The 26,556-nt window shown below is 36.4% G+C and overlaps 1 pseudogene; it reads right to left on the reverse strand.

Moving 5' to 3' along the window:
• Positions 1-26,556, reverse strand: part of LOC134328732 (zinc finger protein 850-like) — a 314,276-nt pseudogene that overhangs the window by 78,455 nt on the left and 209,265 nt on the right.

A 26,556-nucleotide genomic window follows, 5' to 3' on the forward strand; every position in this document is an offset into this window, starting at 1 on the left:
ACTGTCCACAGAGACAGTAGAAGAGGTCATACTGAGAACCTTCCTGATTTTTAACTCGACATCTTCTTAACCTATCTGATCTGATCTGATTAGCTCTGAGTGTTGTTGTTATACAATACAAATCATCTAGGAGCAACAACAGCTCAGTAGAGAAGTTGCACTTACAGAACACAGACTGCCTCTGAATGTGGGAGAACATGCAAACTTCACACAGAAAGAATCCTCCTCACTTTATCTGTCAGTGCTTATTCTGTGGATGCAGTGGATTCAGAAAGTATTCAGTCTTTTTCACTCTTTATTGTTCTGTTTATTAGATTGTGAATGAATATAATTAACATTAACATTAGAATTAAGTTGGGACGTTTTGTAAAACACAAAAAGAAGAATCTGTGATGTGTTCATTCTCTTAAATCTTTATTTAACTGATAACAGTAGAAAGAAAAGATTTTCTGATTAACTTTATTGTATTTTGTAAATAGAAACACATTAAGATTTCGATGCCCTACACTGCAAAAAAAAAAAAAAAAAAAATTGACTTAGTAAATAGACTGATTTTTAAAGTACTTTATACAAGAATATGCTAGTACAGTCTTGCTACTTAAGAATTTCACATATAATTTAGTGTGTTACTTGGTGTTTCTTTGTAACTATTTGTCATCAAATACATTAGTAAATTTTATTCTAAATACCAAGTAAAATTAACTAAGTTTTTATTTCTTGGATTCAAGCAAAGCAAAACTGAAAACGTCTAGTAAATATTATTATATGTTCCACGTATGCGCATTGCCTGGCAAGTTCAGACATTTTTCACGACATGTTTCGGTTGCTGAGGACATACTTTGGCCATTTTTTAAGAAATTATATTACCATGCCAGTTAATATTATAAATATTTAAAAAGTCGTTTAACTTTCTACACTATTGACTCCAAATTAGCATCCGTTAGCATGGCAGAATGAATGTTATGTAGTTATATTAATCATGATAACTTGTTCCGTTTAATGCATGTGGGCTTAAAACGTTGGTTCTAAAATAGTTCTTTTGTCTCATGATTATGAAAGCCTGTCTTGCTACTTAAAAATAAATCTGTCTGAGGCTGTAGTCTTCCCAATACAAATGTGCATTAATAGGCGACCTGTGAGAAAGTAAAATTGAATTATAATATGTAACATAACATTCTGAGGTCTACATAAACTTGATAATTACTAACATGTTATTTTTTTAATCTTTGTCTTAGATGAAAGATGAGTTAGGAGGAGAACTACAGTCAGTCCACCTGGAGCAAGTGTTTCTGACAAACTTTTACTTGCATCTATTTTTATTTTTTACTGCAAGTTTTTAGAAAAAGATTGGTATCATTTATTTTGTCCTTACACTGTGACACCTTTATAGTTTGTTTTCCATTTACATTTTTTACTTTTGTGTAGTGAGTGAGACTTTAGAAAACACGCTGTTTGAAAGACATTTTGTCCACTGAACTGTTTAAGTGAAAATGCATTTCCATTAATTGAGCAAAACAAATAAAAAAGTTTGACAAAAAATTTCTGTATGTTATAGTGGCTTTTGTATATGGTAATCATTGATGTTGAATTAAATAATGTAAAATTATTTGGCATTTTATAATATAGCATTTTAATAATATATAGCATTTTAATAATATATAATATAGCATTTTAATAATATATAATATAGCATTTTATAAGCCATGTTTTAATGCTTTTAGTGCTGCAATGTTTAAGTAAAATCTACTAAGATACAGCTATTAAAATATACTTGAAGCAGTGTGTAGCAAAGTAACTTTTACTGAAGAATTTCTAGTAAAATCCAGATAGAATTGTGAGTAACTTTTATTTGAATATATGGTCTGTTAAATTTACTAGCAGTTTGTATGTGGAAAAACATTCCTAAGTTTTTCTTAATCCACACTTTTTGCAGTGCAGATAATTAGTTAATTTAAGTTAAATCTTCTATTTATAAAATTCATGTCTGAGTTTAAATGCCTCCAAACTTAGCTACAATCGACAATGCTTTTTTGTTTTACACCAGTATGCTAATAACACAACCATGGCTGATATGATTTTACATTCTTACATAAATAATCAACATTATTATTACAATTTTAATATAAATATTAACAACATTATCAAGCTTTTATTTGCACTTGGTCTTTAATTTGACTCTTGTAGACTATAGTCTTGGACAAGAGACTTTAGCACAGTTTGGATTGTCTCCCAGTCCCCAGAATTACTACCTTAGATCAGTAGAAGAATCCATGAAGTGGTTTGTTTGTTTATTAGGATTTTACCGTCATGTTTTACACTTTTGGTTACATTCATGACAGGAACGGTTGTTACTAGTTACACAAGATTCATCAGTTCACAAGGTTATATCAAACACAGTCATGGACAATTTAGTGTCTTTTAGTGTTTAGAGTTTTTGGACTGTGGGAGGAAACCGGAGCACCCGGAGGAAACCCACGCATACATGGGGAGAACATGCAAACTCCACACAAAAGGACCCGGACCGCCCCACCTGGGGATCAAACCCAGGACCTTCTTGCTGTGAGGCGACAGTGCTCCCCACTTAGCCACCGTGCCACCCGAGTCACTAAAGCGGTTTGGATGGTCCTTTAACCATTTACTCTTCACTAATAAAAAAAATATTAAAAGTTTTAAATCTTTAAAATTTCAGTCATTTTAACTATTTTTTTCTAAACTTGATTTAGTTCTGATTAGTTTTCAGATTTAGAAAGTATTCAGAGCTGGGTGCTTAGGTAACACAGCGGTCGGAGGCACTAACACACACTGTAAAAAATAAACATTTTTTTTACAGATTTTCCCCAGTACATTTTTACAGTTTTTCTCTGTATTTATAAAAGACAGAAAATTTTAGTAAAATTACAAGAATAAACTGTATATTGAAAAGTGTCATGTGATTTACCGAAAAAATCTGTATAAATGAAATACATAAAAAATCAGTTTTTTAACAGTTTTTAGATGACACTTTTAACAAAACTAACTGTAAAAATAAAGTAATCTTCATTGATAAAAATAGCAGAATCTTCTGTAATTTTCAAAAAGAAACCTTTTGTTACGCCGATATATCACTGTCAAATACATAAAAATACTGTTAATAATGCATTAAAAAATTTACAATTGCAAGAAAATAAGTGAGCAAAGAAAGAAATATTTTGTAATTTTGCATTTCTTAACTTTGTTTTTCCAATTTATGTGTATAAAGTAGTGGTTATTGCCTACCTTATGAGACAGGCAACAATACAATTGAAACAGATTTTAACTTTTACTTTATTTATGTGTTTGTATTAGGGCTGTCGAAGTTAACACGATAATAAGTCATTAACGCGATCTCAATTTAATGCGATTAAAAAAAAATAGTGCCGTTAACGCAAATTCTGTTTGGCCCTGCGAGTCATCCATAGTTCATGTTAAGGCTTGCCACTGTTTTTCATTTGCGGTTTGTTAACATAATGAAACCGAGCGTTGTAGTGATGCACTCGCTTAATAAATACACGGTATTCACAAGTTGTCGGGAGCAAAACACTTTATTAACTCCTTCTGTTACGGTACCGAATAGCGGACAGCTAGAGTCATTACGTTAGCCAAGCATGCTAATTCCATGAACTATGGAAGCCCCAAAGGGTCAAAACACACTCACTTCGTGTAGAAACGTCCATCAAACCATTGTCACGATACAAGCACAGAAAAGTCTGTTACAATAACTACGCCTTATCCCACCTAAAGCCCCGCTGATCTACAATGTTTGCTGATGGAGAAATTTTAACCTACAATCTGACATATATACGAAGTCAAGGGTCTCTGCTGGATAGTATTACTGCCTAGTATGTGAGTGAATAAAACTCCCTTACAGTTTTCTCTTGTCCCAGCAGTTTTTAACATCAGTACATTAAGCATAAAATGTGTTCACCATTTTAATTGTAACATTTCACTTAAAAATCCTTGTTTTCTATAACATTTACACAGATTTTTTTTTTTAATGCAATTAATTGTGATTAACTATATGAAATTCTGAGAATAATCGCGATTAAAATTTTAAATCGTTTGACAGCCCTAGTTTGTATTAATTTAAAGATTGAATTGTTAAATAAGTGCATTTATACAAACTGTGTAAAACCATAGTCAAATTTAAAACGTTATTAACTGTGGTTTATTCTTACATTTATAATATTTAAATCAAGCATAATTTACCCATCCCCACATTCCCCAATACACAGAAAAATGTATTACAGTCCATCTGTGCAACATGTTGGGTGCACATTCCAACCAGAGCACCACAGATATAAAATGACGCTCTAACTTACCAGTTACACACTCAAAAAAAGGGTTTTGAGTGCCTGTTGGTTTTGGATAAAGAATATATGCTGGTGTGACACAAATCAATTACATTTTAGTAGGGCTGTCAAACGATTAAAATTTTTAATCGCGATTAATCTCAGAATTTTACATAGTTAATCGCGATTAATCACATTAAAAAGAAATCTGTGTAAATGTTATAGAAAACAAGGATTTTAAGTGAAATGTTACAATTAAAATGGTGAACATATTTTATGCTAAATGTACTTATGTTAAAAACTGCTGGGACAAGAGAAAACTGTAAGGGAGTTTTATTCACTCACATATTAGGCAGTAATACTATCTAGCAGAGACCCTTGACTTCGTATATATGTCAGATGCGTAGTTATTGTAACAGACTTTTCTGTGGTTGTATCGTGACGATGGTTTGATGGACGTTTCTACACGAAGTGAGTGTGTTTTCACTACGAGGCTGAAGTTAGTTACTTATTCGCGGTTTCCGATTCGTTTGGTTACTTATTCGCAGCTTCTTATTTAGCGGCTGAAGTTGGTTCCTTATTCATAAAGGGAGCGTTCGCCATGGATATTTGCTGCACACTTTATATTTTACCGACATAAATCAACTAAATGAAGACGTGAACATATTTTTTTTGGCTGATTCTCATCGTGATATTGTCAATGTAAAAATGTGATTCAAATATAATTAAAATATTTACTTTGTAAAATAATTTTTCAATTCATTCTTTCAGGCTGCATTTCCACTGTAAGGAAAACCTATTTTTATTCAGAAGCATACTGGTGGCATAATCCATTATACAGAACTGGTCCCTCTCTGTAAGAAAAAGTTGATTTTAGCCTGGCCCAAGTTCATTTTATACCCAAAATCTAACTGCCAACAAGGCACACTCAGCAATGTTGCACATGAAAATTCATTCAAAGGGGCAATTTCAGAAGCATACTGGTGGCATAATTCATGTCGGGCCAGACAAATAACAAATCCATTATACAGAACTGGTCCCTCTCTGTAAGAAAAAGTTGATTTTAGCCTGGCCCGAGTTCATTTTATACCTAAAATCTATAGGCAACATGGCACACTCAGCAATGTTGCACATGAAAATTCATTCAAAGGGGCAATTTCAGAAGCATACTGGTGGCATAATTCAAGTCGGGCCAGACAAATAACAAATCCATTATACAGAACTGGTCCCTCTCTGTAAGAAAAAGTTGATTTTAGCCTGGCCCAAGTTCATTTTATACCCAAAATATATAGGCAACATGGCACACTCAGCAATGTTGCACATGAAAATTCATTCAAAGGGGCAATTTCAGAAGCATACTGGTGGCATAATTCATGTCGGGTCAGACAAATAACAAATCCATTATACAGAACTGGTCCCTCTCTGTAAGAAAAAGTTGATTTTAGCCTGGCCCAAGTTCATTTTATACCCAAAATCTATAGGCAACATGGCACACTCAGCAATGTTGCACATGAAAATTCATTCAAAGGGGCAATTTCAGAAGCATACTGGTGGCATAATTCATGTCGGGCCAGACAAATAACAAATCCATTATACAGAACTGGTCCCTCTCTGTAAGAAAAGTTGATTTTAGCCTGGCCCAAGTTCATTTTATACCCAAAATCTAACTGCCAACATGGCACACTCAGCAATGGTGCACATGAAAATTCATTCAAAGGGGCAATTTCAGAAGCATACTGGTGGCATAATTCAAGTCGGGCCAGACAAATAACAAATCCATTATACAGAACTGGTCCCTCTCTGTAAGAAAAAGTTGATTTTAGCCTGGCCCAAGTTCATTTTATACCCAAAATCTAACTGCCAACAAGGCACACTCAGCAATGTTGCACATGAAAATTCATTCAAAGGGGCAATTTCAGAAGCATACTGGTGGCATAATTCATGTCGGGCCAGACAAATAACAAATCCATTATACAGAACTGGTCCCTCTCTAAAAGAAAAAGTTGATTTTAGCCTGGCCCGAGTTCATTTTATACCTAAAATCTATAGGCAACATGGCACACTCAGCAATGGTGCACATGAAAATTCATTCAAAGGGGCAATTTCAGAAGCATACTGGTGGCATAATTCATGTCGGGTCAGACAAATAACAAATCCATTATACAGAACTGGTCCCTCTCTGTAAGAAAAAGTTGATTTTAGCCTGGCCCAAGTTCATTTTATACCCAAAATCTATAGGCAACATGGCACACTCAGCAATGGTGCACATGAAAATTCATTCAAAGAGAAAACAAATTATACAACCAAGTTAACCAAAAAGAAGAATTCTCTCTCTGTAAGCAATTTGTAAATTTTATTACTTGAGAGAACATGGCAATCATATTAAGAAGTTGCAATCTTTGCCACTGTCTCCTGGGGGCCCTTCACTATACAGCCTACTTGTTCATGTGACGAACGCAAGTCGCATATGCGTTAAACAGCTTTTAATGAGCAGAACCACGAACAAACACAGACTAGTGAACACTGACTAGCAGTAATTTAAAAATAGGCACAAATGTAGACCACAACAATAACCTGTACAAACAAACACAAACGGAAACCACCACAGTAAGTAGCAAAAGAAAAAACAGGATAGAGGAGTAGGCCTATTTGGACACACAGGTAAAGTGAAGAGCGCTAACAACGGGGCGTGGCAACGAGGGCAACAGAGTGTAAACACACAGCACACGGTGACATACTGGCAGAAGAAAGCAAAAATATAAAGTCTTGTGCACTTTTAGACATTTCAAACAGTGTTGCCAGTAAGTTACTGTAGTTCAAATTTACAGTACCATAACTGTATTTTACTTTTTCAGTAACTTGATCTTACTGTAATTGCATTTTACAGTAACATCACAGTAAAAACTTAGGTTAACTGTACAGTACAGTAATTATTTGTTCAATTCTTATTATTTAATTCAAATTTTAGAAACTGTAAATTATACTTATTTTAATTATATCTTACACAATACTACTATTTAATCCACACAGACACAATTGTTGCAAGATATCAAATTTTTAATTTAAAGCACTGCAAATGCTTAAAGCACTTCAACAAAAACGCGCAAAAATACAGAATTTCCTTAAAAATATTCTTACTTTAATCCATGCAACTTTCAAAATGCATTTAAAACACATTTAAAATAACACAATGTACATTACTTAACATGTACAAAATTCATGTTAATTCATACAGTTCAGATAATGTCAGCACAAATTTGTATTTTAAACAGTACTGTAGAATTTATAGAACAGAATATTTATAGAACAGAACTGATTGTTCATTGTTGTATAAAAATTTGTAAACAGGTATGTGTCACAACATCTACTGCATGTTGTTTGATTTAAACATTGTTCAGACACTATATTTTTTAGTAAGTAAAATTACTAGAATAGTATTACTATTAAATGATTGTACTGATTTTCAGTGAATGAAACTTGTTTATGTTTTATGTATTATGTATAGTGATGTTCTTATATGTTAATTTGAAGCATGTCTATGGTTTAAGTTTAAGTCTATTAAGTCTCTTACATTAGTTCAGAACTGTTCAAGTCAGGTCACAAAGGTCACAGGTTGTCATGACAACTATGGATGGTAACACCCCTTTGAGTGAGATGAAGGAGAACTCACCTCCTTTCAGGGGGGCCTCCAAAGTGTGTTTTAATCTTTTTTAACTAAATATACAGTATATACATATAAAAATATATAATTTATTTTCATTTTCATTCTTTTTTTTAACTTCCATTCACGACTTACAGTAACTTAATATATATATTATATATTATATATATTAAATATATATATTTAAAAAAAAGTTTGTTTGGTTCAGTCCATGTGTATAGGGTCATCAACAGATGAACTCTTTTAGGACTCTTCCACATGCTGGCCTGAAGCATCACATCTTTAATTTCTTCTATTTATATTTATAATAATAAACCTGTAATAACCGTGTCCAAAACATAAACCAGTCGAACCATACGTACCATGGATCGAAAAGAGAAAAAAAGGTGAGTTATGCCTCTTTGTGCAGTACTGACAGTTAATACTTTTATTTACTGTTTTATTTACCAACAGTGTATATTTTAGAATTAGAATTTTAAAAATGATTGCTGATGAACAGTTAAAGTATACTGTTGTCTTGCTGTACCCTAAATATTCTTATTCAGTAGTTATATAGATAGATAGATTCAACTTTATTGTCATTGCTCAGTACAGGTACAAGGCAACGAAATGTAGTTAGCATCTACCAGAAGTGCAAATAGTAGCATTGTGCAAAAAAACTGAGAATATTAATAACATATACCTATGATTAATATGAATATAAAGTTATAACTAACTATAGCTATTTACATATATGAAATTATATCTAGGTACATAGTACTATATACATAATAGCAATAATAACAATAAGAATATTAATAAAAAAATTAATATGTATTATAATAATAACAGTAATAATAATAATAAGGATTAGTTAGGTATATATTAGTAATAACAGTACTAGTAATAAAGGATGAGTAAATAGTAACTATACAGCTGTAACTATAACTATGGTGGATGGTGAAAAAAATATAACTATACATATATATATATATATATATATAAGCTAACAAATTATGCAAAAAATGTACATTACAAAAATTGTACCTCTGTAATTTTACTGTGATTTTAAACTTTTTTTTCCCTTATGTGTAGCACCGGTGTTCCGTAAAACGCGCATTATAAAACGGATAGTTCCAGTCCTAAAATCTGTTTGGCTGAGCCGCGTTCGAAGCCGTTGTAAAATCCCCGATAAATGCACACCTAGGACCACCTCACATCATTCCATATTAATACGCCACTAAATCGAAAAACTTAATGTTATTTTCGCCCTCATGTTGCCTAGCAACACTGTTACTCGGATTACCTTGCTTCGCGGAAGAATGCTTTATTGTAAATTTATACACAATAAATACATTTATGATTAAACATTGTTGTATTTATTGTATTTTATGTTGACCGCTGTTTTATAAAAGCAATAAGCCACTCGAGACCGTACGTTACTGTTATGATTTTAGCACGGGGAAAGAAGTTTTAGGCACTCCGCACTCCGCTTCACAGTAACGTACGGCCTCTCGTGGCTTATTGCTTTAACAAACTGTCAGTGAACTTTCTTAAAGTGCAGTTGGCGTGAGCGCAGTCTTTTTTTTCCACTTTGCCATGTCGTGGAAACATTTTAAAAACCAAAATGAAACCGAGGAGACCATTATAAATCTGTTTCAAAGAAATCTTAATGTTTTGGATCATGAAGGCTATAGAAATCCAGATTCCGTATGGGGTAGAATAGCTGTTTCTATTTTGAACAACCAGTTGCGGGTCAGAAAATGGCTATATCAAATTTGGCATGAGGATAGACGTCGTTTAAAATCCAGAGCACAGGCAGTCTGTCCAGTTAAAAAAGGTGATCATGTGGGAAGTTCACCCAATGATGCTGAACAAGTAATCCCGTCTGATAATCTAGAGGAAGTTTTCTGTGTTTGTAAAAAGGTAAATGACCCTAATGAGCCATATGCTCAATGTAATGACTGCAAAGACTGGTTTCACCCTATATGTGTGGGCTATAAAAGCATAGAGGACATCCGTGTCATTTCCCCATGGTATTGTCCAAAATGTTCACAAAACGAAAAGAAGGGAAAACAAACCACACATAAAAAACATCCAAGGAAGCGATTATTTCAGTCAGATGAAAAAGTTGAACTTGCTGAAAATAATGCTGATGATGGTGATGATGACAACAACGATAATGATGATGATGATGGTGGTGGTGATGATGACCACAATGATGATGATGGTGATGACAACAATGATGATGACAATGATGATGATGAAGATGGTGATGAAGAAAACCTAAATGAGACACCACGTGTCACACCAACCTGTTCATCAGACTTTAGGATTACCTTGTCTAGAACAGAATGGGAGGCAATAAAGCCAGAAGAAGACTGCAGCTCAATATGCAGCTCTGAAGGGTGCATGGACAGACATCATGGCCAGTAAAATTTCAGAGGTCAATAAATTTTGTGTTTTGACCTTTAAGTATAATAGAGTTCGAAAATCCCTTTCACGGAAAAAAAATTGCCCGTATTGGCAAGGAAGAGCAGTCTGCAAATTCAGTGACTGTACGAGTTACAAGCTTGTGTTAACTAAAAGGCCACAGAAGTACCAAAGTGAAATTGGGTTAAGATAATAGGAAATATTCACCATTCTCAAGGGGAATATCATAAGCAACACTGCAAAAACCAGGTCAGGGAAATGTTAAAATCAGAACTTGGTGAGTGCACACCAATGCATGTTCACACGAAGAAACTTGCACATGCTGATGAAGACAAAATATCCCATGGGAACATTACAGATGTCCCATCACTTTCTGTTCTCCAGAAAATTTCAAGTGAGAAAAAAACGAAAAATCGCCTTGATCCTAATGAATATCTGGAATGCCTCTTTTTACAGCAATTGCAAAACACTTCAAAACCTCCTGCAATTACCAAACACAGCAGTTTGCAATGTGTTTCTCCTTTTATAATACATATTTATACTGATGCTCAACTCCATCTATTGAGAGACCTGCAAAAATCAAAAGCATGCCTACTTTACTTGGATTCCACAGGAACAGTTGTGTCAAAGCCAAGTTACTGCCCGAATAAAATTCTGTATTATGCCTTGTGTATATCAACACAATCTACAACACAAACCACTCTTCCAGTTGCAGAGATGCTTAGTTCTGATCAGAGCACTCCCACAATACAGAATTGGTTAGCTTGCCTGAGCAGAGATTTTTTCAATGGATTTAGGATTCAGCTGCAACCACAAAAGGTTGAAACTGATTTTAGCTGGGCCATGATACATGCAGTTACACAGGTTTTTAACAAGTGCAACATTCAGGATTACTTAACAAGATGCTTATTGGTTTTGCAAGAAAAAGAGCAGTGCAAATTCACAGTGATCCATGTATGCTCAGCTCATATCATGAAACTCCTGTCTGTGAAGACCTCAAAGATAAAGGCCAAGAAATCAACTAAGGACCTGTTTCTCTACTCCTTTGGTCTTCTGCTAAATACAGTATCACTAACCAAAGTTAAGATCCTTATCAGAAGAATTGCTTGTGTTTTTACAGCAAAAAAGCAGACAAATGCTTACAAGCAGTGTTTAAGTTCCCTGAAGAAAGCTATTGAAAACCAGTCAACAGATTTGCTGACACCTAATGAGGTGGAGACTTGCACTGATGCAGAACCACAAGATGACTTGGTTTTCACAAAAGGCTCACCTTTCACAACAATATTGGCCCACATCTTTCAAGATGCACGTGAAGGAAGAAGTAAGTATGAGGAAGACGATGATGACGAAGGTGATGAGACATGCACAGAAAATCCAAACTTCTGCACTGAGTTAGTGGACGTGTTGAAACGTTACACAGGCACCATACCCCTTTGGTCAGGACTGATGTTAAAAAACAAAACTCGGGATACGAATGCTTCTGTAGAGAACTGGTTCAGAACAACAAAACGAGTTATTCTAAGAAACCAGCTACACCGCCGACCTGGGGACTTTCTACAGACAATGAATGAATTTGTAGCAGGTAGAGTACGGGGGGTGACACTGAAGATTCCCAAAAAACAAAAAAAAGTCATAAAATCAGAAAACATGGAACGGCAAGATGCAGTTGTGACTGAAGGAGAATTCTTCCAGGAGCCTCTCAGTCAAGAAGAAAAATGGCAAAAGAGATTGCCCAAAAAAAGGCCAAAATACTTCACTGCCCCAGTATCAAAAAGCACAACAGAAACAAGCAAAAATTGCCCTCCTTGGTCTGGGAGAGGTAAATTTGAGAAAACAACTGTCCAAATGACCAACACATGCACTGTGGATAATCTTTTATATACTATCCACTTGTCAATGACAAAATATCCACAAATTGTAGAACAGCTGGACTCTCTGAAGAACGAAGACAAATGGATTGATTGTCTCCTTAAAGTCCATTGCTATTTTTCAAACAGACAGTGGACAGAGGGCAAACTTTTGTGGCTTAGCAACTTTCCAAGATTTCATGGAAAGAAACATTGGGATTGTTTTGGTACAGAGGAAGATTTCATAACATGCCGTCTGGATTATCTCCAGGCGACAGAATGGGAGATAACCTGTTCCTCCAAGACCTGTCCATTGCCATCAATGAGAAGATCATCAAATCTTGTAGAAATTCCGTGAGTATACCTTACTTTCATTTTGTTATAATTTAATGATTCTTTAAATGCAAATGCTTTTGTGACTTAAAATGTTAAAATTTTAAAAAGGTTTAAGCACTAATTAAATTATATTCAATTAAACTATATTAAATTCATTAATTTTTTTTGTCCTTAGATGTAATAATTTCATGGCACTACAGACTTCATTTGACTTCAAGAGTTTCTTTTTTTTTCTCACAGTTTAGCTCTAATAATGAAAAAGTTAATATCTTCTTTAAGTGTTAGCTATGGATATCATTAATGCTGTTAATGATGTATCACACGTATGTGATAACAACTTCATTACAAATGTATTACAGCAAAGAGAAGGAGCAGTGTACTGGTGTGAGAACAACACATTCCAGACACTTCATTAATGGTCTGCCATGCTTAATGGTTATCTCCATGGTAACAACCACTTCAGGACTTTTGCCATCTGTTCTTTATCCAGTGTCTTTGCCATCATCAATAACAATCATGGGAGAGAGGTCAGTTGTTATATTTAAAGTTGTAAAGTTAAACACAGCAAGTATGATTTTGTCTTACACTCCCTTCTTTTGTAAAAGGTACCAGCCTGCTGCAATAACATACTACCTCACAAACAAAATTCATTTCATTTGTTTTCATCGTCTTCATGAAGACAATCAGTGGTATCTTTATGATGGTGCTGAAGAACTTAGTAGACCAGGCCATGGAGAAGTTAAAGCGACAGCTTCGGTTGTGCAACGAATCTTCTCTAGTACCTGCCAATTAGGCCATCTTTTGTGCATTCGAGTAAGTTTTGATTGTATGCACTTTGTATAATACCCTTCTTCTGTCACATGATTAACAAAAAGTCTATCACAACAGTTTGCACTAATTATGTTTACATACTGTATGTATCTTCAACAGGCTGATGTAGATAGTCCACAGACAAGAGACACAGATGAGCCATACAAGGTAAAATGTTAATTATCATATTGATGTGCTTGGTGATTTGTTTTGAAGTACACTGCACAAATTACATATGTACTCTTTTTTTTCATTCCAGAAACATAGCATGTATCAACAGATTTTGAAGGCAGAGAGGTGGTGCAATGAAAACAAACACCATTTCAAGGAAGAGGTTGCACCACCACCACTGCTATACATGACCAGAGATGAGGCAGAAGAGGCTCTTCACAAATTTCACACTTTGCAAGAGATTGTCAATGAAGATGACAGAGCTGACATCCTCGTGAATTTTTCATTTGTTTTCAAAGAAATTGAGGATATGCATTTTTTTATGCAAAATGTTAGAGACAAAATGAAGCTTAGAGTTTGCTGTGAAAAGATTTAGATTCATGCACCCAGGTCAACATGGAACATGAAAAATTATGTAAGACTAATTTATTTTATAATATATCTAATATTTTTTAAAGACTTAGCAGGTATTACTATAGATAATTTGGTTAGCACTGATCTTATTTAGTTCTTCTTTTTTTAAATTTTGTTAACTTGATTATTTTGTATAAATAAGCTTCATTCCTTTTCATTGAAAGAGTAATGTGTAGACTGTTCTATGTTTATAAAGATGCACATTTTGTTGCATTCTGTATTTGATAAATAATTTTCCATTTTATACTATCTTGGCTAGTCATATTCTCTTGAATATTGCTCTCTCAACTTAGGAAGTGAACTTGAGTGAAGAGTAAAGATGGTTAGATGTTTCTTGGATGGTGAAACTTTCATGCAACTACTTGCATGTAGCATAATTTCTGTGCAACTTGACATTGCACTTTACAGACTTAAATTAAAGTGCAGTTTAATTTAAGGTACGTTTCAAGCAACCAGAATTACTGGAAAGTTGAACTGTGTAAAGCCTGCTTTAGAAGAAATAATGGTAGTCATTTGCTAGTTCTATTGTTGTATAGGGGAAGAAAACGATCAAAAAGAATAGCCATAACTACCAGACAATTTAAGGTAAGAACATGTTGAGGTACAGCGGTCTGTCTAAAACAAGATGATTAAAGAGGATACATGAACAATGTATTAAATATTTCACATTTGTTTCAACCTACAAAGAGAATTAAAAAAAATATTCCTCTGCACAAGATATCTGATTTGGAGGTATGAAATTAGTTGTCCTTCCTGAGAGAAGAGGGCTAGATCTGGCCAGATGCTGAAATAGGCTTTGAAAATACCAATGGAAATTGAGTTTGAGGAATACATTTTTGATGAATGGAATCACAATTGGCAGGTCAGTGTAAAACAAGATTTTTGTACAGGGAAAAACCTGATCGTGACGGACTTATTCTTTCTCTGTCTATGCATGAATGATGCCTTCAGTATAGATTTTAAACGTCTTTAAAATACAATCTTAAATTGCACTAGATGTAGCATGTTGCCAATTAATTTGAATGAATTTTCATGTGCACCATTGCTGAGTGTGCCATGTTGGCAGTTAAATTTTAGGTATAAAATGAACATGGGCCAGTCTAAAATCAACTTCTGTATAATGGATTTGTTATTTGTCTGGCCCGACTTGAATTATGCCACCAGTATGCTTCTGAAATTGCCCCTTTGAATGAATTTTCATGTGCACCATTGCTGAGTGTGCCATGTTGGCAGTTAGATTTTAGGTATAAAATGAACTTGGGCCAGGCTAAAATCAACTTTTTCTTACAGAGAGGGACCAGTTCTGTATAATGGATTTGTTATTTGTCTGGCCCGACTTGAATTATGCCACCAGTATGCTTCTGAAATTGCCCCTTTGAATGAATTTTCATGTGCACCATTGCTGAGTGTGCCATGTTGCCTATAGATTTTGGGTATAAAATGAACTTGGGCCAGGCTAAAATCAACTTTTTCTTACAGAGAGGGACCAGTTCTGTATAATGGATTTGTTATTTGTCTGGCCCGACTTGAATTATGCCACCAGTATGCTTCTGAAATTGCCCCTTTGAATGAATTTTCATGTGCAACATTGCTGAGTGTGCCATGTTGGCAGTTAGATTTTGGGTATAAAATGAACTTGGGCCAGGCTAAAATCAACTTTTTCTTACAGAGAGGGACCAGTTCTGTATAATGGATTTGTTATTTGTCTGGCCCAACTTGAATTATGCCACCAGTATGCTTCTGAAATTGCCCCTTTGAATGAATTTTCATGTGCACCATTGCTGAGTGTGCCATGTTGCCTATAGATTTTGGGTATAAAATGAACTTGGGCCAGGCTAAAATCAACTTTTTCTTACAGAGAGGGACCAGTTCTGTATAATGGATTTGTTATTTGTCTGGCCCGACATGAATTATGCCACCAGTATGCTTCTGAAATTGCCCCTTTGAATGAATTTTCATGTGCAACATTGCTGAGTGTGCCATGTTGGCAGTTAGATTTTGGGTATAAAATGAACTCGGGCCAGGCTAAAATCAACTTTTTCTTACAGAGAGGGACCAGTTCTGTATAATGGATTTGTTATTTGTCTGGCCCGACATGAATTATGCCACCAGTATGCTTCTGAAATTGCCCCTTTGAATGAATTTTCATGTGCAACATTGCTGAGTGTGCCATGTTGCCTATAGATTTTGGGTATAAAATGAACTTGGGCCAGTCTAAAATCAACTTTTTCTTACAGAGAGGGACCAGTTCTGTATAATGGATTTGTTATTTGTCTGGCCCGACATGAATTATGCCACCAGTATGCTTCTGAAATTGCCCCTTTGAATGAATTTTCATGTGCACCATTGCTGAGTGTGCCATGTTGCCTATAGATTTTGGGTATAAAATGAACTTGGGCCAGGCTAAAATCTACTTTTTCTTACAGAGAGGGACCAGTTCTGTATAATGGATTTGTTATTTGTCTGGCCCGACTTGAATTATGCCACCAGTATGCTTCTGAAATTGCCCCTTTGAATGAATTTTCATGTGCACCATTGCTGAGTGTGCCATGTTGCCTATAGATTTTGGGTATAAAATGAACTTGGGCCAGGCTAAAATCAACTTTTTCTTACAGAGAGGGACCAGTTCTGTATAATGGATTTGTTATTTGTCTGGCCCGACATGAATTATGCCACCAGTATGCTTCTGAAATTGCCCCTTTGAATGAATTTTCATGTGCAACATTGCTGAGTGTGCCATGTTGGCAGTTAGATTTTAGGTATAAAATGAACTTGGGCCAGGCTAAAATCAACTTTTTCTTACAGAGAGGGACCAGTTCTGTATAATGGATTTGTTATTTGTCTGGCCCGACTTGAATTATGCCACCAGTATGCTTCTGAAATTGCCCCTTTGAATGAATTTTCATGTGCACCATTGCTGAGTGTGCCATGTTGCCTATAGATTTTGGGTATAAAATGAACTTGGGCCAGGCTAAAATCAACTTTTTCTTACAGAGAGGGACCAGTTCTGTGTAATGGATTTGTTATTTGTCTGGCCCGACTTGAATTATGCCACCAGTATGCTTCTGAAATTGCCCCTTTGAATGAATTTTCATGTGCAACATTGCTGAGTGTGCCATGTTGGCAGTTAGATTTTGGGTATAAAATGAACTTGGGCCAGGCTAAAATCAACTTTTTCTTACAGAGAGGGACCAGTTCTGTATAATGGATTTGTTATTTGTCTGGCCCGACTTGAATTATGCCACCAGTATGCTTCTGAAATTGCCCCTTTGAATGAATTTTCATGTGCACCATTGCTGAGTGTGCCATGTTGCCTATAGATTTTGGGTATAAAATGAACTTGGGCCAGGCTAAAATCAACTTTTTCTTACAGAGAGGGACCAGTTCTGTATAATGGATTTGTTATTTGTCTGGCCCGACATGAATTATGCCACCAGTATGCTTCTGAAATTGCCCCTTTGAATGAATTTTCATGTGCAACATTGCTGAGTGTGCCATGTTGGCAGTTAGATTTTGGGTATAAAATGAACTCGGGCCAGGCTAAAATCAACTTTTTCTTACAGAGAGGGACCAGTTCTGTATAATGGATTTGTTATTTGTCTGGCCCGACATGAATTATGCCACCAGTATGCTTCTGAAATTGCCCCTTTGAATGAATTTTCATGTGCAACATTGCTGAGTGTGCCATGTTGCCTATAGATTTTGGGTATAAAATGAACTTGGGCCAGTCTAAAATCAACTTTTTCTTACAGAGAGGGACCAGTTCTGTATAATGGATTTGTTATTTGTCTGGCCCGACATGAATTATGCCACCAGTATGCTTCTGAAATTGCCCCTTTGAATGAATTTTCATGTGCACCATTGCTGAGTGTGCCATGTTGCCTATAGATTTTGGGTATAAAATGAACTTGGGCCAGGCTAAAATCAACTTTTTCTTACAGAGAGGGACCAGTTCTGTATAATGGATTTGTTATTTGTCTGGCCCGACATGAATTATGCCACCAGTATGCTTCTGAAATTGCCCCTTTGAATGAATTTTCATGTGCACCATTGCTGAGTGTGCCATGTTGCCTATAGATTTTGGGTATAAAATGAACTTGGGCCAGGCTAAAATCAACTTTTTCTTACAGAGAGGGACCAGTTCTGTATAATGGATTTGTTATTTGTCTGGCCCGACATGAATTATGCCACCAGTATGCTTCTGAAATTGCCCCTTTGAATGAATTTTCATGTGCAACATTGCTGAGTGTGCCATGTTGGCAGTTAGATTTTGGGTATAAAATGAACTCGGGCCAGGCTAAAATCAACTTTTTCTTACAGAGAGGGACCAGTTCTGTATAATGGATTTGTTATTTGTCTGGCCCGACATGAATTATGCCACCAGTATGCTTCTGAAATTGCCCCTTTGAATGAATTTTCATGTGCAACATTGCTGAGTGTGCCATGTTGGCAGTTAGATTTTAGGTATAAAATGAACTTGGTCCAGGCTAAAATCAACTTTTTCTTACAGAGAGGGACCAGTTCTGTATAATGGATTTGTTATTTGTCTGGCCCGACTTGAATTATGCCACCAGTATGCTTCTGAAATTGCCCCTTTGAATGAATTTTCATGTGCACCATTGCTGAGTGTGCCATGTTGGCAGTTAGATTTTAGGTATAAAATGAACTTGGGCCAGGCTAAAATCAACTTTTTCTTACAGAGAGGGACCAGTTCTGTATAATGGATTTGTTATTTGTCTGGCCCGACTTGAATTATGCCACCAGTATGCTTCTGAAATTGCCCCTTTGAATGAATTTTCATGTGCACCATTGCTGAGTGTGCCATGTTGCCTATAGATTTTGGGTATAAAATGAACTTGGGCCAGGCTAAAATCAACTTTTTCTTACAGAGAGGGACCAGTTCTGTATAATGGATTTGTTATTTGTCTGGCCCGACATGAATTATGCCACCAGTATGCTTCTGAAATTGCCCCTTTGAATGAATTTTCATGTGCAACATTGCTGAGTGTGCCATGTTGGCAGTTAGATTTTGGGTATAAAATGAACTCGGGCCAGGCTAAAATCAACTTTTTCTTACAGAGAGGGACCAGTTCTGTATAATGGATTTGTTATTTGTCTGGCCCGACATGAATTATGCCACCAGTATGCTTCTGAAATTGCCCCTTTGAATGAATTTTCATGTGCAACATTGCTGAGTGTGCCATGTTGCCTATAGATTTTGGGTATAAAATGAACTTGGGCCAGTCTAAAATCAACTTTTTCTTACAGAGAGGGACCAGTTCTGTATAATGGATTTGTTATTTTTCTGGCCCGACATGAATTATGCCACCAGTATGCTTCTGAAATTGCCCCTTTGAATGAATTTTCATGTGCAACATTGCTGAGTGTGCCATGTTGCCTATAGATTTTGGGTATAAAATGAACTTGGGCCAGTCTAAAATCAACTTTTTCTTACAGAGAGGGACCAGTTTTGTATAATGGATTTGTTATTTGTCTGGCCCGACTTGAATTATGCCACCAGTATGCTTCTGAAATTGCCCCTTTGAATGAATTTTCATGTGCACCATTGCTGAGTGTGCCATGTTGCCTATAGATTTTGGGTATAAAATGAACTTGGGCCAGGCTAAAATCAACTTTTTCTTACAGAGAGGGACCAGTTCTGTATAATGGATTTGTTATTTGTCTGGCCCGACATGAATTATGCCACCAGTATGCTTCTGAAATTGCCCCTTTAAATGAATTTTCATGTGCAACATTGCTGAGTGTGCCATGTTGGCAGTTAGATTTTAAGTATAAAATGAACTTGGGCCAGGCTAAAATCAACTTTTTCTTACAGAGAGGGACCAGTTCTGTATAATGGATTTGTTATTTGTCTGGCCCGACATGAATTATGCCACCAGTATGCTTCTGAAATTGCCCCTTTGAATGAATTTTTATGTGCAACATTGCTGAGTGTGCCATGTTGCCTATAGATTTTGGGTATAAAATGAACTTGGGCCAGGCTAAAATCAACTTTTTCTTACAGAGAGGGACCAGTTCTGTATAATGGATTTGTTATTTGTCTGGCCCGACTTGAATTATGCCACCAGTATGCTTCTGAAATTGCCCCTTTGAATGAATTTTCATGTGCAACATTGCTGAGTGTGCCATGTTGCCTATAGATTTTGGGTATAAAATGAACTCGGGCCAGGCTAAAATCAACTTTTTCTTACAGAGAGGGACCAGTTCTGTATAATGGATTTGTTATTTGTCTGGCCCGACATGAATTATGCCACCAGTATGCTTCTGAAATTGCCCCTTTGAATGAATTTTCATGTGCAACATTGCTGAGTGTGCCTTGTTGGCAGTTAGATTTTGGGTATAAAATGAACTTGGGCCAGGCTAAAATCAACTTTTTCTTACAGAGAGGGACCAGTTCTGTATAATGGATTTGTTATTTGTCTGGCCCGACATGAATTATGCCACCAGTATGCTTCTGAAATTGCCCCTTTGAATGAATTTTCATGTGCAACATTGCTGAGTGTGCCTTGTTGGCAGTTAGATTTTGGGTATAAAATGAACTTGGGCCAGGCTAAAATCAACTTTTTCTTACAGAGAGGGACCAGTTCTGTATAATGGATTTGTTATTTGTCTGGCCCGACATGAATTATGCCACCAGTATGCTTCTGAAATTGCCCCTTTGAATGAATTTTCATGTGCAACATTGCTGAGTGTGCCTTGTTGGCAGTTAGATTTTGGGTATAAAATGAACTTGGGCCAGGCTAAAATCAACTTTTTCTTACAGAGAGGGACCAGTTCTGTATAATGGATTTGTTATTTGTCTGGCCCGACATGAATTATGCCACCAGTATGCTTCTGAAATTGCCCCTTTGAATGAATTTTCATGTGCAACATTGCTGAGTGTGCCATGTTGCCTATAGATTTTGGGTATAAAATGAACTTGGGCCAGTCTAAAATCAACTTTTTCTTACAGAGAGGGACCAGTTCTGTATAATGGATTTGTTATTTGTCTGGCCCGACTTGAATTATGCCACCAGTATGCTTCTGAAATTGCCCCTTTGAATGAATTTTCATGTGCACCATTGCTGAGTGTGCCATGTTGCCTATAGATTTTGGGTATAAAATGAACTTGGGCCAGGCTAAAATCAACTTTTTCTTACAGAGAGGGACCAGTTCTGTATAATGGATTTGTTATTTGTCTGGCCCGACATGAATTATGCCACCAGTATGCTTCTGAAATTGCCCCTTTGAATGAATTTTCATGTGCAACATTGCTGAGTGTGCCATGTTGGCAGTTAGATTTTGGGTATAAAATGAACTCGGGCCAGGCTAAAATCAACTTTTTCTAACAGAGAGGGACCAGTTCTGTATAATGGATTTGTTATTTGTCTGGCCCGACATGAATTATGCCACCAGTATGCTTCTGAAATTGCCCCTTTGAATGAATTTTCATGTGCAACATTGCTGAGTGTGCCATGTTGCCTATAGATTTTGGGTATAAAATGAACTTGGGCCAGTCTAAAATCAACTTTTTCTTACAGAGAGGGACCAGTTCTGTATAATGGATTTGTTAATTGTCTGGCCCGACATGAATTATGCCACCAGTATGCTTCTGAAATTGCCCCTTTGAATGAATTTTCATGTGCAACATTGCTGAGTGTGCCATGTTGCCTATAGATTTTGGGTATAAAATGAACTTGGGCCAGGCTAAAATCAACTTTTTCTTACAGAGAGGGACCAGTTCTGTATAATGGATTTGTTATTTGTCTGGCCCGACATGAATTATGCCACCAGTATGCTTCTGAAATTGCCCCTTTGAATGAATTTTCATGTGCACCATTGCTGAGTGTGCCATGTTGCCTATAGATTTTGGGTATAAAATGAACTTGGGCCAGGCTAAAATCAACTTTTTCTTACAGAGAGGGACCAGTTCTGTATAATGGATTTGTTATTTGTCTGGCCCGACATGAATTATGCCACCAGTATGCTTCTGAAATTGCCCCTTTGAATGAATTTTCATGTGCAACATTGCTGAGTGTGCCATGTTGGCAGTTAGATTTTGGGTATAAAATGAACTCGGGCCAGGCTACAATCAACTTTTTCTTACAGAGAGGGACCAGTTCTGTATAATGGATTTGTTATTTGTCTGGCCCGACATGAATTATGCCACCAGTATGCTTCTGAAATTGCCCCTTTGAATGAATTTTCATGTGCAACATTGCTGAGTGTGCCATGTTGGCAGTTAGATTTTAGGTATAAAATGAACTTGGGCCAGGCTAAAATCAACTTTTTCTTACAAAGAGGGACCAGTTCTGTATAATGGATTTGTTATTTTTCTGGCCCGACTTGAATTATGCCACCAGTATGCTTCTGAAATTGCCCCTTTGAATGAATTTTCATGTGCACCATTGCTGAGTGTGCCATGTTGCCTATAGATTTTGGGTATAAAATGAACTCGGGCCAGGCTAAAATCAACTTTTTCTTACAGAGAGGGACCAGTTCTGTATAATGGATTTGTTATTTGTCTGGCCCGACTTGAATTATGCCACCAGTATGCTTCTGAAATTGCCCCTTTGAATGAATTTTCATGTGCACCATTGCTGAGTGTGCCATGTTGGCAGTTAGATTTTAGGTATAAAATGAACTTGGGCCAGGCTAAAATCAACTTTTTCTTACAAAGAGGGACCAGTTCTGTATAATGGATTTGTTATTTTTCTGGCCCGACTTGAATTATGCCACCAGTATGCTTCTGAAATTGCCCCTTTGAATGAATTTTCATGTGCACCATTGCTGAGTGTGCCATGTTGCCTATAGATTTTGGGTATAAAATGAACTTGGGCCAGGCTAAAATCAACTTTTTCTTACAGAGAGGGACCAGTTCTGTATAATGGATTTGTTATTTGTCTGGCCCGACATGAATTATGCCACCAGTATGCTTCTGAAATTGCCCCTTTGAATGAATTTTCATGTGCAACATTGCTGAGTGTGCCATGTTGGCAGTTAGATTTTGGGTATAAAATGAACTCGGGCCAGGCTAAAATCAACTTTTTCTTACAGAGAGGGACCAGTTCTGTATAATGGATTTGTTATTTGTCTGGCCCGACATGAATTATGCCACCAGTATGCTTCTGAAATTGCCCCTTTGAATGAATTTTCATGTGCAACATTGCTGAGTGTGCCATGTTGCCTATAAATTTTGGGTATAAAATGAACTTGGGCCAGTCTAAAATCAACTTTTTCTTACAGAGAGGGACCAGTTCTGTATAATGGATTTGTTATTTTTCTGGCCCGACATGAATTATGCCACCAGTATGCTTCTGAAATTGCCCCTTTGAATGAATTTTCATGTGCAACATTGCTGAGTGTGCCATGTTGCCTATAGATTTTGGGTATAAAATGAACTTGGGCCAGTCTAAAATCAACTTTTTCTTACAGAGAGGGACCAGTTCTGTATAATGGATTTGTTATTTGTCTGGCCCGACTTGAATTATGCCACCAGTATGCTTCTGAAATTGCCCCTTTGAATGAATTTTCATGTGCACCATTGCTGAGTGTGCCATGTTGCCTATAGATTTTGGGTATAAAATGAACTTGGGCCAGGCTAAAATCAACTTTTTCTTACAGAGAGGGACCAGTTCTGTATAATGGATTTGTTATTTGTCTGGCCCGACATGAATTATGCCACCAGTATGCTTCTGAAATTGCCCCTTTAAATGAATTTTCATGTGCAACATTGCTGAGTGTGCCATGTTGGCAGTTAGATTTTAGGTATAAAATGAACTTGGGCCAGGCTAAAATCAACTTTTTCTTACAGAGAGGGACCAGTTCTGTATAATGGATTTGTTATTTGTCTGGCCCGACATGAATTATGCCACCAGTATGCTTCTGAAATTGCCCCTTTGAATGAATTTTTATGTGCAACATTGCTGAGTGTGCCATGTTGCCTATAGATTTTGGGTATAAAATGAACTTGGGCCAGGCTAAAATCAACTTTTTCTTACAGAGAGGGACCAGTTCTGTATAATGGATTTGTTATTTGTCTGGCCCGACTTGAATTATGCCACCAGTATGCTTCTGAAATTGCCCCTTTGAATGAATTTTCATGTGCAACATTGCTGAGTGTGCCATGTTGCCTATAGATTTTGGGTATAAAATGAACTCGGGCCAGGCTAAAATCAACTTTTTCTTACAGAGAGGGACCAGTTCTGTATAATGGATTTGTTATTTGTCTGGCCCGACATGAATTATGCCACCAGTATGCTTCTGAAATTGCCCCTTTGAATGAATTTTCATGTGCAACATTGCTGAGTGTGCCTTGTTGGCAGTTAGATTTTGGGTATAAAATGAACTTGGGCCAGGCTAAAATCAACTTTTTCTTACAGAGAGGGACCAGTTCTGTATAATGGATTTGTTATTTGTCTGGCCCGACATGAATTATGCCACCAGTATGCTTCTGAAATTGCCCCTTTGAATGAATTTTCATGTGCAACATTGCTGAGTGTGCCTTGTTGGCAGTTAGATTTTGGGTATAAAATGAACTTGGGCCAGGCTAAAATCAACTTTTTCTTACAGAGAGGGACCAGTTCTGTATAATGGATTTGTTATTTGTCTGGCCCGACATGAATTATGCCACCAGTATGCTTCTGAAATTGCCCCTTTGAATGAATTTTCATGTGCAACATTGCTGAGTGTGCCTTGTTGGCAGTTAGATTTTGGGTATAAAATGAACTTGGGCCAGGCTAAAATCAACTTTTTCTTACAGAGAGGGACCAGTTCTGTATAATGGATTATGCCACCAGTATGCTTCTGAATAAAAATAGGTTTTCCTTACAGTGGAAATGCAGCCTGAAAGAATGAATTGAAAAATTATTTTACAAAGTAAATATTTTAATTATATTTGAATCACATTTTTACATTGACAATATCACGATGAGAATCAGCCAAAAAAAATATGTTCACGTCTTCATTTAGTTGATTTATGTCGGTAAAATATAAAGTGTGCAGCAAATATCCATGGCGAACGCTCCCTTTATGAATAAGGAACCAACTTCAGCCGCTGAATAAGAAGCTGCGAATAAGTAACCAAACGAATCGGAAACCGCGAATAAGTAACTAACTTCAGCCTCGTGTTTTCACTAGGGATGCATCGATACCATTTTTTCCCAACCGAGTACAAGTACAAGTATTTTTGTACTCGCCGATACCTATTTAGAATGATGCAATCTGGAGCATTATGGAATAGTTTAGTTTTTAGTGTAAAATAGTGCAGTGGAACAGTTGCGTGCCATCACTAATTGTAAAAAAAAAAACACCGCACAGCAATTATTGAGAAAGCTTCTGACAAGCTAACGTAAACGTTCATTAATAAACGCACGTAATTAACGTTGTGCACATCATACATGCGATGCGATTCTGCTGATTGAAATATTTACTTTAAAAAGATAATACAGTCCGATCCCATCTGAGCCGATTCTATCAGCACGTTCGTGGTTCACCTCGGTAAATCGTAAACGACTCTGAGTCGACTCCCGCTCTGTGGTAATAACCAGTATAATTAAGCCTGAGCTTTATAAGGTAAGCGAGTCACACATAATGTTCTGTAGTATTTGGTGTTTATTTACAACCGCATCATTCATCATAACAGTAAACACGGAGAGATGACTGAGAAAAGAAACTTACGCTGCGCTTACAATGAATCGATTCTTGAATCACTTGTATCGACACTGTGAACAGAGTATTGAACACAAACAGCGGTCGCTGCTTTTGTAACCGGTTATCTTCGCTGTTAGCTCTATTTTTAAGGTTTTTTTTGTCAAACGGAACTAAATAACATTAAACGTGCGTGTGATCGTGGTCAGTGAGAATAATTCAATCTGTCTCCCGTGGGTGAAAAATGAATTGCTTTAGTTTTAGAAGTGAAAAAATCTCGTAATGTAATTAGTGCGTTAACGGCACTATTTTTTTTTATCTCTTTAAATTGAGATTGCGTTAATGCGTTATTATCGCGTTAACTTCGACAGCCCTACATTTTAGATTTAAACATGACTGCACTGTGTTTATTTAACTCAAATAAATAAATCATTCATAATATTCAATGTTTTCTAGTAGACTCAATTTAACTTAGTTGCTTTATTTCCTTGGAACTACTTAATGCAACAGGCCCTTTTCACATTTCCGGGTTTGGAATGTGGAAGTAAAAAATAGCAGGGTAAACAGTGCAGCTTAGCCATACCGGTAAAATGGAGCAGCATAGCAAGTGCTACTGTAGCTTTTTGCTCTAAGAATAAAAAAAACATCCACATTTAAGTTTTAACAACTTTCCCAAAAATTAACATTTACGCCTTAAATGGATTACTGCAATTAGGAGAGAAGAAGTTGCCAAATTTACTATTCTGTGTGGCAGTATGTATGTGTGTAGCCTGCACTTCAAGCCTGAGGAGTTGTATGTGAAAGATGGAGGGAGCAGAGTTAGACTTAGGAAGGGATCGGTTCCATCGCGATTTGCCTGGAATGATTTCGGGAGTCGGAAGGATCGTCAGGCACCATACAAGAGGGCAAGTACTCGCTTAGGTTTTAACATTGAAGCTGCAATGGGAGA

The sequence above is a fragment of the Trichomycterus rosablanca genome, chromosome 15, assembly GCF_030014385.1.
Source record: "Trichomycterus rosablanca isolate fTriRos1 chromosome 15, fTriRos1.hap1, whole genome shotgun sequence".
NCBI classification, from domain to species: domain Eukaryota; kingdom Metazoa; phylum Chordata; class Actinopteri; order Siluriformes; family Trichomycteridae; genus Trichomycterus; species Trichomycterus rosablanca.